Source organism: Heterodontus francisci, chromosome 30, assembly GCF_036365525.1.
Source record: "Heterodontus francisci isolate sHetFra1 chromosome 30, sHetFra1.hap1, whole genome shotgun sequence".
Taxonomy (NCBI): domain Eukaryota; kingdom Metazoa; phylum Chordata; class Chondrichthyes; order Heterodontiformes; family Heterodontidae; genus Heterodontus; species Heterodontus francisci.
This window is the reverse complement of record NC_090400.1, coordinates 34482768-34493494: the sequence shown is the minus strand read 5'-3', so window position 1 is coordinate 34493494 and position 10727 is coordinate 34482768. Positions and strand designations below refer to the sequence as shown.

The following is a 10727-nucleotide window of genomic DNA, read 5'->3' as shown; positions in this document are numbered from 1 at the left end:
ACTCAAAATAGCCGAAAATTTTCACAGTCCGGAAGATTCAACCCGTAGTATCTAGCCCGTTCCTTCATCGTCCGACCTTTATTTTTTCTTGATCTTATCCTTTCTTTAACTATTCTTAATTTTAGTTTTTTCATAAATCTTTTGCTGTTTCCTTATTATTCCAATCTTTCTTAATACCCGACAACTACTCTATTTTGCTTTTTTAGATTTTCTATATTCCGTGCAATTTTCCTTTATAGTATTTGTCCTAGATTTATCATAAATCTCATTTTGATTTCTGTACTCAGCCAAGGACCTCCACCTTTTGCTGCACCCTGTTTACTTTTTGTGGACGTATGTCTAGTTTACTTTAATTCTCTCCTGCTTGAAAGTTTTCCCATTGTTTGTCCACGGTCTGTTTGCCAAATATTTGTTTCAAATTTATGTAGATTTGTTCCCCTTTTATATTTTTGCATTTTTTTCCAATCAAGTGCCCCTGTCTTTGATCATTTCCTGTTATCAGTTCCAGCACAGCTTCCTTGTGAATGAAAAACCTCTGATAATGTTAATATTACAGATCCATAGGAATATGTATCTCTAGCTCACTAATTATATACAATGTATACTTTGTTTTAAGTACACTTTCTGTTTGACAATCTTACTGTTTTTAATCTTTTCACTTTTTGATCTGTTCTTTATTGCTTTCTTGAATGTTTTAAAATCTTTCCCGCATCCCTTTTCCCATTTTACTTTTCTTTGTTTCCTTGTCTTATTAATAAATTTTCATCTTTTTAATAAATTGTCTTCCGCATCACGTAGTTACTGTCCCAGAGGGTTTTTGTATCAAGCCTGCCCATCCTGTAGGGGCCACTTGTGTCCTAGAACTGGTCCCAAAATATTTTACTAAAGCCATCAGACTTAACCCTCACCTTCTGCAGTCCTCTTGTTTTTGCTATATTATTTAAATTATGTTTTTGCGTATTCTGAGATGTGAGGACAGTATGCTTGTGCTGTTCTTTAGGCAAATTTACTCTATACATTAAATTTCAATTGCATCTACTAGAAGATGTACTTTACTACCTAGCTATGCAAATATTTCAATTTAGAAATTAGTAAATTTCTTTTAATCAAGTAACTGCTTATTTATAATTCAGAATGTGCGAATTGTGAAATTTGCATTCCGGTTTAATAAAAGAAACCAGATTATACCCAAGTACTGAAGTCACTGCTTGCATTACATTAGTCTTTTTTCTTATCCGTTTGCTGTAGCTTTTTTGTTCCATCAGTGAAAGTAAATTTCTAACTGCTTGTTCGCGCAAACTGATTTGGCATTACATCTTTTCTATCAATTTCACTGAGCTCTGTTGCTTTCTTTGGATCCTTAGCACAAAATAACAATCTGGGGCTGAGAAATGCCAGGTAGCTTAATTTCAGGAATCATCAATGCTCTCTAATCACATTATTTAGAATCTTAACTCATGATATGTGCCTGCACTACCCATGTCCATGATGAAGTGACATGTTCTTAGACCTCTATCAATGCTATCCGCTTCACAGCAGCCTGCATTGATAGCCTCTGATAGTTCCATCCCTTTCACTTGTAAGAACTTCTATCCAGCACTTCCATCAAAAGCCTAGCCCAGATTATGAATTTGCCATGAATGGTGCAGTGTACTATTAAATGCCCCAAGAAAGTTGTGTATTGTTGTATGTTAAACTAATGGATAGGAGGTTCAATAAATAGCTTCTTAACTACTTTTCTTCGTCTGGTTGTTTTCTACATATTGCCGGTAAAGTAACATTTCCAACTTTGAAAATTGGCCATATTATTGTAGAATTTCAAGTGCCCAACCCTTGGAAAGACTTTTGATGCATTAGAAATGGTTGGAGAGGGTTATATTCTGGGCCTTTAAAACAGTAAAGGCAATGTATAGTACAGCATTAGTAATGGTATTAAACATCAGCTGAGATTAGAAAGCGAATAGTGTTGGTGTCTCAAATGAGACTAGAAAATGTTTCCCCCTCCTTTGACAAAATGATAAATGTGTGTAATAAAATCCCAATTTTATCCACTGCTAAGATATTTAAGCAGCAAAACAAATATTTGGATAGGAACCAGACTGAATGTTATAGGAATGCTGCAGGTCTGGTTCTGTTGAGATCATGGGGAATGGTATCTAGGAATGCAACTAGTCAGATTGAATAATACAGATTTATGATGTTAGATTGATATCTTGGAGTTTTTGCACAATGACTTCTTCAAGCTTGCAGCGAAATTTCACCAGACTATTCTGTTCTTTAATGCTTTGTCTCCCTCATGAGATTAAATAAAATGGGAAAGATTCCATGACAATGTAATGTAACATGGTCAGATGGAAAGAATAAAGTTGTTTACTAAATTTTTAAAGTTCTATTATTTAGTGTAATTTTTCTGCTGCTTGTTTATGTAATTTAAGAGTTTCCCTTAGTGCTTACTTATTGGCGGCCACTTCAGACCTGAGGTCACCTTCTGTCCTTAGTATGCTTTTTCTTCCTTCACTTCTCCTCCAGCTTCTACTACTCTCAGTCCCTTTCATTTTCCACTGCATCCCATTTTTCAGCAAAATGTCTGTCATCCCACTGAATGCTTTTCCCCAGAAAGTATATCAACTGTCAACCTAAGCTTGTTTCCCTCTTTTCCACCATAGCTATCCTTTCCGTGGCAGTAACCCAGAAGATGAGCATCTGTCTAACCTCCTCCCTATCCATTTTCCTCTCTCACTACTCTTTTTCTCCTCTTTCCCCTTTGCTAGCTATGTCATTCACCACAAGCCAACTTTGGAGCATCCTTTGGAATGTTTGCTTCTTTGTGAGTGAGGCTTTTTCCAGCCAGCACTACATCTTGGGTGAATCTGTTGGCATCCTTGGCCTTATGCCAACTTTGTTCATGTGCAGTGATTCCCTTCACCCTCAATTAAATCAATCCTTTTTTTAATCTAGAAGGAAACCTTTATCCCAGTTGCAACGAGAAATGATAATGAGCTGCCTTGAACTGTTGCAGTCCTTGTGCAGGTGGTCCCGTGATGGTATTGGGTTGGTCTATTCCAAGCTTTTGCCGATGAAGGAATAGGGATATATGCCCAAATCATGATGATGAGTGTGACTTGGAGGAAAACTTGGGGATGATGGTATTCCCTTGATACAGCTGCTGTTGTCCACCTTGGTGGTAGAAGTGGCAGGACTGGAAGGTGTTGTTGAAATAACCTGGCTCTATGTTTCATTACGTTCTTTACCCAAACCACCATGGCAACATGGCTTTTATGATGAAGTCTCATCTCAGATTAACAACAACTTCCATTTACAACGTAGCTTTAATGTTAATGTCCCAAAGTGTTTCATCGGTCTAAATATCAATAACAGATGCTGAACCTGGAAGGAAAAATTAGGAGAGGTGATCAAAGATTTGGTGGAAGAAATGGGTTTTGAGGTTTTTAAGGGAGGGGAAAGGTGATGAGGCAGAGGAGTTCAAGGAAGGAACTCCAGACAATAAGACAACTGTGCCAAGGCTCTGCTACCAATGGTGGGACAAAGTGAGAAGAGGCTCGAGTCCGAGAAATGGGGGGTTGTGCAAGAAACTGGAGTCTGAGAAATGGAGAAGAATATAGGACTGGAGGAGATTGCAGAAATAGGATGGGAAAAGGTGGGATTTAAAGACAAGGATGAGGAATTTACATTTGAAGCATTGCGCGATGGAGAGCCAATGTACTGTGAGAGATGGCAAAGTCAAGAGGGTGGTCAAAGGTATGGGCAGCTACAGTGAGCCAGAGGTGGATATTTAGCCTAGTGGCAGGAGTGCTGATCAGGAAAATGGTTTTGCCCATTGATGTTGAGTTTCTTGAGCGTTGTTGCATTTACGCCCATCCCGGTGAATGATGGGTATTCCATCACACTCCTGACTAATGCTTTGTAGATGGTGGAAAGGCCTTGAGGAAGTCAAGAGGTGATCCACTAATCAGAGTATGCAGCTTAAAGCCTGGCTCGGGTGAAAATGAAAACCCAACCCAGGCCCGATCTGACCCCTGCCAACCTGAACCCGACCCGAGCCCAAGCCCTTTAATTTTTTTTTGCGCCCGACCCGACCCAAGTCAACATGAATCTGTCCTTCATCCGTTCCAGCTGCAGGCTATACCTGCAGCTGGAGTTGTGGGGAATCATGGGTAAGCCTGTGACTTCCCAGAAGCAGTGTCTAGCCCGACCTGACCCGAGCCCAAATGCTGGACTTGGAATTTCGACCCAACCCAAACCCGACACGGAGTCGGGCCTAGTTGGGTTCGGGTTGGATAGCCAGGCTTTAATGTAGCTTCCTGCTTTTTTGCTTTGAGCACAAAGTATGCTGTTCTAGCATAATGTACCTAGGTGGCAGCATTGATACTGTGACTATGAAGGGTCACAATTCAAAGCTGAATAGTGAAGGGTTTGGGGAGCAGGTAAAATAAGGAGCTTTTTACTCTGCTTCTGAGACTTTGCACAGCAAAGTGACCATGATGTCTGCCTATGGGTGCAGCTTCTGCTGAGCTAACTAGACTTTGTTGATATAGAGAAAGCAATTCCTGGTTTTGGAGCAGAAATGCTGGTTTACTCCATAAAGAGAAAAGTGAGACTTAAATTATTGTAGTTACACTGCTGTATTTACATTTAAAATTCAGCATTGTTGCTGCCACCAATTTGCCCTAACATAATTTTAAAAAAAATAGTTTGGTGGAATAGCCCTGATTTACCATCAAATATTTAAAGATGCATTTATGCTACAATCTTAACAAGTGTTGTCTTGCTTACAAAGCTACTTTTACTGGTGTGGAAGCCACTCCATTTCAGTATACGTTTAGCACAGAAGTAAAGTGAAAAAAAAATAGGCAGTTATTAGGAAGCAACAAATTAACAGAACTGTGCAGGTTGCAGTCTTTAAAAAAAAAAATCAACATTGCTAATCTAAAACAAACAGGAGGCAGCATAATGGTGCCATTGTTGCTTAGGTTCTGAACTTTACTTAACTATTATGAAAACCATAATGTCTACATTTCATGAGATACAGAAGCAAAAGGAGAAAATTGACATTGAAAACCAGACTTTAGGTATGTGTCATATATATATATATCTTGAACATTTCCAGACAATGCAGCCCAAAACCAGACAGGTGACATCAGGGCTGGAAGTGAATTACATAAAGTTTTAATGTTCCTGCCAAACTTAACTATGGAAAATTGTTTCTTGCACTAAGTGCAGAATTTATCATGTTGTCTGGGGAGGAGTGGGAAGGCCAGGGGTTGCTGAAACAAGAGAATGACAGAAAGGAGGTAGTCATGCACACATCATGTAAAAAGTGGTATATTGGATTTAAACTGACCAGTGTGGTAATCGCAGGTTTATGAAATGCTGCCTTCGGATATAATTTTCAGCAAATGATTCCTTTTATAACTAGCCAAATACCAGCATTGACAGACTCCTTAAAACTAGGATCACTTTAAGACCACTTCTTGTCCCGAAGGAGCATTATATAGAGATAAGTTGTTGTGGTTTAGAGCCTGAGTGATTCACTACATTATGAAAGTGAATAGTGAAGTGCATATCCAGCTAGTGCTGCTTCACACCTTTTGAAGATACCTGGTTTATGAGCTCTGGACCACATGCTTCTCAGATATGATATAAGAACATCATAAAAGCCAGAGTGAGGAAAAGCCCATTCAAACTTGCTCAATCAAAAGTTCATGTGTGATTATTCTATCTGAACTTTCCTCCTATTCCACCTTTTTCCCTCTACTTTAGGAACATTTTTTTTCTATCATGACCTCCCTGAAAATTGACCCTGAATCAACTATCTTAAGAATTTATTCCACGTATCCAATATCATGTCAGGGGATAATTTATTTTTCTGAGCTGCAACCCTAAAATGCTTCCCCTAAATTTGCCTTTCAGTGCTAGTTGTGTTATACAAAGTAGATAGGTTAGCTAGGAAAAATTATACCAGTCGACAAGGTCACCTGGCAGTTGCTCGATTGACTTTGTGGATCGGAGAATAATTTTTATTTTTCTAAATTGGCACCAGTTTTTTTTCACTCTCCAGGACATTGCATAACTGTTGGGGGTTATCAGTGTGTGTAGATGGTGCCATATTAGGATAGCACAGGCTTGATTGACCAGATGTCTTTTCCTGCCCTTTTTCATATGATAGTAAACTCCCTCTGCCAGTTCTCATGTAGTGGTGACACAGTGACATGTACCAGTGCTTGCCAAGATACTGCTGTGGTATTTCTACTTAGGCATCGTATTCTCACTTCTGGAGAATAACTATAACTTTAGGAATGTATCATCACTTCCACAAAAGCAGCAGTAATAAATGTAATTGTGTTTTATTGCCAGTTTCTGCCTCAGATGACATCTACATTTAAACTGTTACTTTTCGGTAACAGATCTCAGCAATACGTTTGTACAGTATATATTCTCCAAACATTGAGAAGATGCTTACCAAAGTTGGTATTTGTAAGCTTCTAAACTACTTATTGAAACACTTCCAATCATTCTAAACTGAAGAGCTGCGCTTCTCTCCTGTTAACGTCGGAAAGCTCATTCAGCCACTGATACTCTCTACTAGTTGCTGTTATAGTTTGGGGATTGAATGCAGATTTCTCTTCAGCTTTCTTATGTCTGTTTTTGTCCTTGAGCCAGGTCTTCTGTTCTTGAGATTTTGTTCAACTGCTAAGAAACCCCTTGGGCCTCTCTTCTGGTGCATCAATTTAGTCTATTAATACCACTTTGCAGACTCCTTCATCTTAGCTCTTCCACAGCCATATTCATCTCTTTCTATGAAAATCTGGGTTTCTTCCTATTTTTATACATTGATTCTATTTTTGTCAGTTCTGCAACTTTTATTACTGAGCAGTGATTTATAAAAGGTCATGGGCCTCATTTCTGGCTTGTTTAAGTACTTAACTGCTCATCACTGTCCTGTTGACTGTTTTACCACTCGTGTAGGTTGAGATGCACTAAATTATTAAGTGGCAGAAATAAAGGTGTTTACTGCCAGAGCTCTGTTTGAAATGATTTATTTCTGAATATTTATTCCAATATATTTAACGGAGCGTTAGTTAAAGGTCTTTTGTATATTTGCTGGGGAGTATGGTTACCTCCTGTAATTGCATTCAGGTTTTCCGCATATCTGAATAAAATTTGGCCTTGTATGGTGGTGTAGAGATTGAGGTTTGTACTACATAATTACACGTTGTTGTTGTTGTGTCTTGGCCAACATTTATTTCCCAACCACCACCTAAAACAAATAATCTGGTCATTTATTTCATTGCTGGCAGAGGGACAAATATTGTCCGGTACACCAGGGAGAACTCCCCTGTTCTTTGAATAGTGTCATGGGAATTTTTACCTCCTCCTGAGAGGGCAGATAGGGCCTCAGTTTAATATCTCATCCAAAAAATGGTACCTCTGACAGTGCAGAACTTGCTGTGCTAAAGGGCAGGATTTTCCCAGCCCTGGGGTGGAGGGGGTGTCAAGCGCTGGGAAAATAGTGGGATGCCACATCAGGAAGTCTCCCCAATGCATTCCTGCTGCTGTAGAAGTTATCCGGGGGCGGGCTGGGATGGAGATTCTAATCTGCATATTTAAGGCTCCAATTATAGGCCATTTGGAGTACGCCAGCATTTTGCAGGCAATGGAGCAGACCCCCACCGCGTGCAGAGACTGGCACCTCAATGGAGGTGGCCTCCCTACGGCAGTCAGGGGAGCCATTGGAGCCAGAGGCTCCAATCCCCAAAGAATGGGCCGCCAGAGACAATGGTCACACCCATGGCCCAAACGCTGCCACTGGAGGGGTTGCCCCTCCAATTGGAGGAGCCTGCCTGCAAGGCCCCTCTGAAATATTTAACTATTTTTATGCTTCCAAGGGTCCCTCCATTTTGATGGCCCCTCTCATTCTCCTGGCTGCCTCAGCAGCACCCAGCTCCCTTGGTGAGGCAGCCAAGGCCCTAGAGCTGCCAGCCCTGTGCTTGGGCAGGCAGAATCAGGAGCCGGCCCGCTGTTGTTAATTGGAGGCAAGTTCATAGGTAGCTTACAGCTCCCCCAGTCTGACTCCCAGCAAGTGTGGGTTCAGGACCCCCATTTGGTGCCAATGCCGGGGTCCCCCAGCCCTCTGGAGTGGAAATTGAACCCACCAACTTCTGACTCACCACTGACATTTATCTTTCATCCAACATTGATCTGTCAACCAACTGGGAGAAATGTGAGGTGATGCATTTGGGGAGGTTAAACAAGGCATACACGATTAATGGGAAAATACAGAGAAGTGTAGAAGAAGTAAGGGACCTTGGAGTGAAGGTAGCAGGACAGGTGGTTAAGAAGGCATATGGAATCATTTCCTTTATTAGCCAAGGTACAGAATATAAGAGCAGGGAGGTTATGCTGGAACTGTATAACTCATTGATTAGGCCACAACTTGAGTACTGTGTGCAGTTCTGGTCACCTCATTACAGAAAGGATGTAATTGCAGTAGAGAGGGTACAGAGGAGATTTACGAGGATGTTGCCAGGACTGGAAAAATGCAGCTATGAGGAGAGATTGGATAGGTTGGGGTTGTTCTCCTTGCAACAGAGAAGGTTGAGGGGAGATCTGATTGAAATATACAAAATTTTGAGGGGCCTGGATAGAGTGGAGGTGAAGGGGTCTATTCGCCTTAGCAGAGAGGTCAGTGACGTGGGGGCATAGGTTTAAAGTGATTGGTAGAAAAATTGGAGGGGAGATGAGGAAAAACCTTTTTGCTAAGAGGGTGGTGATTGTCTGGAAGTCACTGCCTGAAAGGGTAGTTGAGGCAGAAACCCTCAACTCATTCAAAAGGAGTCTGGATATGCACCTCCAGTGCCGTAAGCTGTAGGGCATATGCTGGAAGGTGGGATTCGAATAGGTGGATTGTTTTTCAGCCGGCACAGACATGATGGACCAAGTGGCCTCTTTCTGTGCCTTAAACTTTCTATGATTCTACGAACATCAGTAAAAATAAATCTGGTTGTTTCCCTACATGACTATGGGTGAATTTTACAGCCCTTTGAGGATGGGATGGGAGGGGAAGGGTTCGGAATATTGGAATGAAAGGTGTTGGGACGGTAGTCCAATGTCTTTACGTTGAATCTGGATATTCTGAAGGGCGGCTGGCATAGTGGGAGGACCTCGCATGCCGAGGGAAGGTAATTAAGTCTGTTAAGCAGGCAAATTAACTTCATTTTTACTGGGGTTTACTAATTTTTCAAAGTGTGGATGGGAACCATGGTGCTTCAGAGCCTTGTCAGATATAACGAGGTGGTGAGCTGTTGGGAAATTAGTGCTGGCTGCAGACGGCAGCCATTGTGAATGCTAGCTTGGCAGGGAGACTGGAATAGTATGGGCATTGGCACTGTCAGTCGGGAGCAGGGAAAAGGTTGCCAGTGCTGCGGAGTATACCGCCAGAGTTCCATCTCGGAGCTGGCACTTGTGTGGTTAAAGTGGCCAGAGGGGGGTGGTGAGTTAAGAGGCCAGGAAACTGTGCATCTGCCTGTCATGGGCCTCATTTGGGACCTCCAGTGTGGAGGAGCATCAGAGAGGGAGAGAGCTGCAGGCATAGGCAGTGGGACATCAGCGACCTAAAGTACAACAGGAGCAGAGCCTCGGTGTGGTGGGGAGGCGGGTGGGAACATGCAGGAGGAGGGCTCAGAGGGGCATGAAACCAACCTCCTGTGCAGAAAGGGTCCATAAAGGGTCTGCTTTCCGAGGCTCAGCTACCTTCAATTTTGGAGCAGCAGTGTTGCCAAAGACTGCACCTCTCCAGGGACGCAATCACAGAGCTGTGTGCCATGATGGAGGACGAGCGGAGCCCCATGGGAAGTGATGGCCACCCAATATCAGTGGTGCAGAAGGACACCGTGGCGCTAAATTTCTATGCCTCAGGATAATTCCAGGGATCCAATGGAGATATGTGTGGGATCTCCCAATCTGCGGCTCATCACTGCCTCAAGATGGTCGCCAGTGCCAGCTTCAAGAGAGTCAGCCAATACTTGCGCTTTTGTACTGATCCGGTCAGTCAGGTTGGGAGGGCCACAGGGTTTGGAGCCATTGCTGGATTCCCTGAGGTGCAGGGTGTCATTGACTGCATGCATGTGGCCATCAAGGCTCCCGCTGATCAGGCTGCAGCCTTCATCAACAGGAAGGGCTTCCACTTGCTGAATGTACAACTGGTCTGCGACCACCGCAAGTAATTCCTGCTAGTGTGTGCACAGTTCCCAGGAAACAGCCATGACACATACATACTTAGGCAGTCCCAGGTCCCAGAGCTTTTTACTCTCCCCATGCTCCTTCAAGAATGGATATTAGGCGAAAAGGGCTACCCAATGAAGACTTAACTACTGACACCTGTGAGGAACCGAAGCACTGATTCAGAGAAAGAGGTACAACACCTGCCATGGGGCAACTCGAGTGACCATCTAGTAGGCCATAGGCCTTCTGAAAATGCAGTTCAGATGCCTAGATAGATGCAGTGGAGTCCTTCAGTATGCCCAGCAATCGCATATCACCATAGTGTGATGTGCTCAGCTCAACCTGGCGCTACAGAGGAGAAAGGATATTTTTATTTAGAGATACAGCACTGAAACAGGCCCTTTGGCCCACCGAGTCTGTGCCGACCAAGAACCACCCATTTATACTAACCCTACAGTAATCCCATATTCCCTACCACCAACCTA

General features: G+C 42.5%; 1 protein-coding gene across 9 annotated transcripts in view; it reads left to right on the top strand.

Annotated features, from left to right (window-relative positions):
- Positions 1 to 10727, top strand: part of LOC137346674 (protein-tyrosine sulfotransferase 1-like) — a 128130-nt gene that overhangs the window by 58151 nt on the left and 59252 nt on the right. The window lies entirely within an intron of this gene.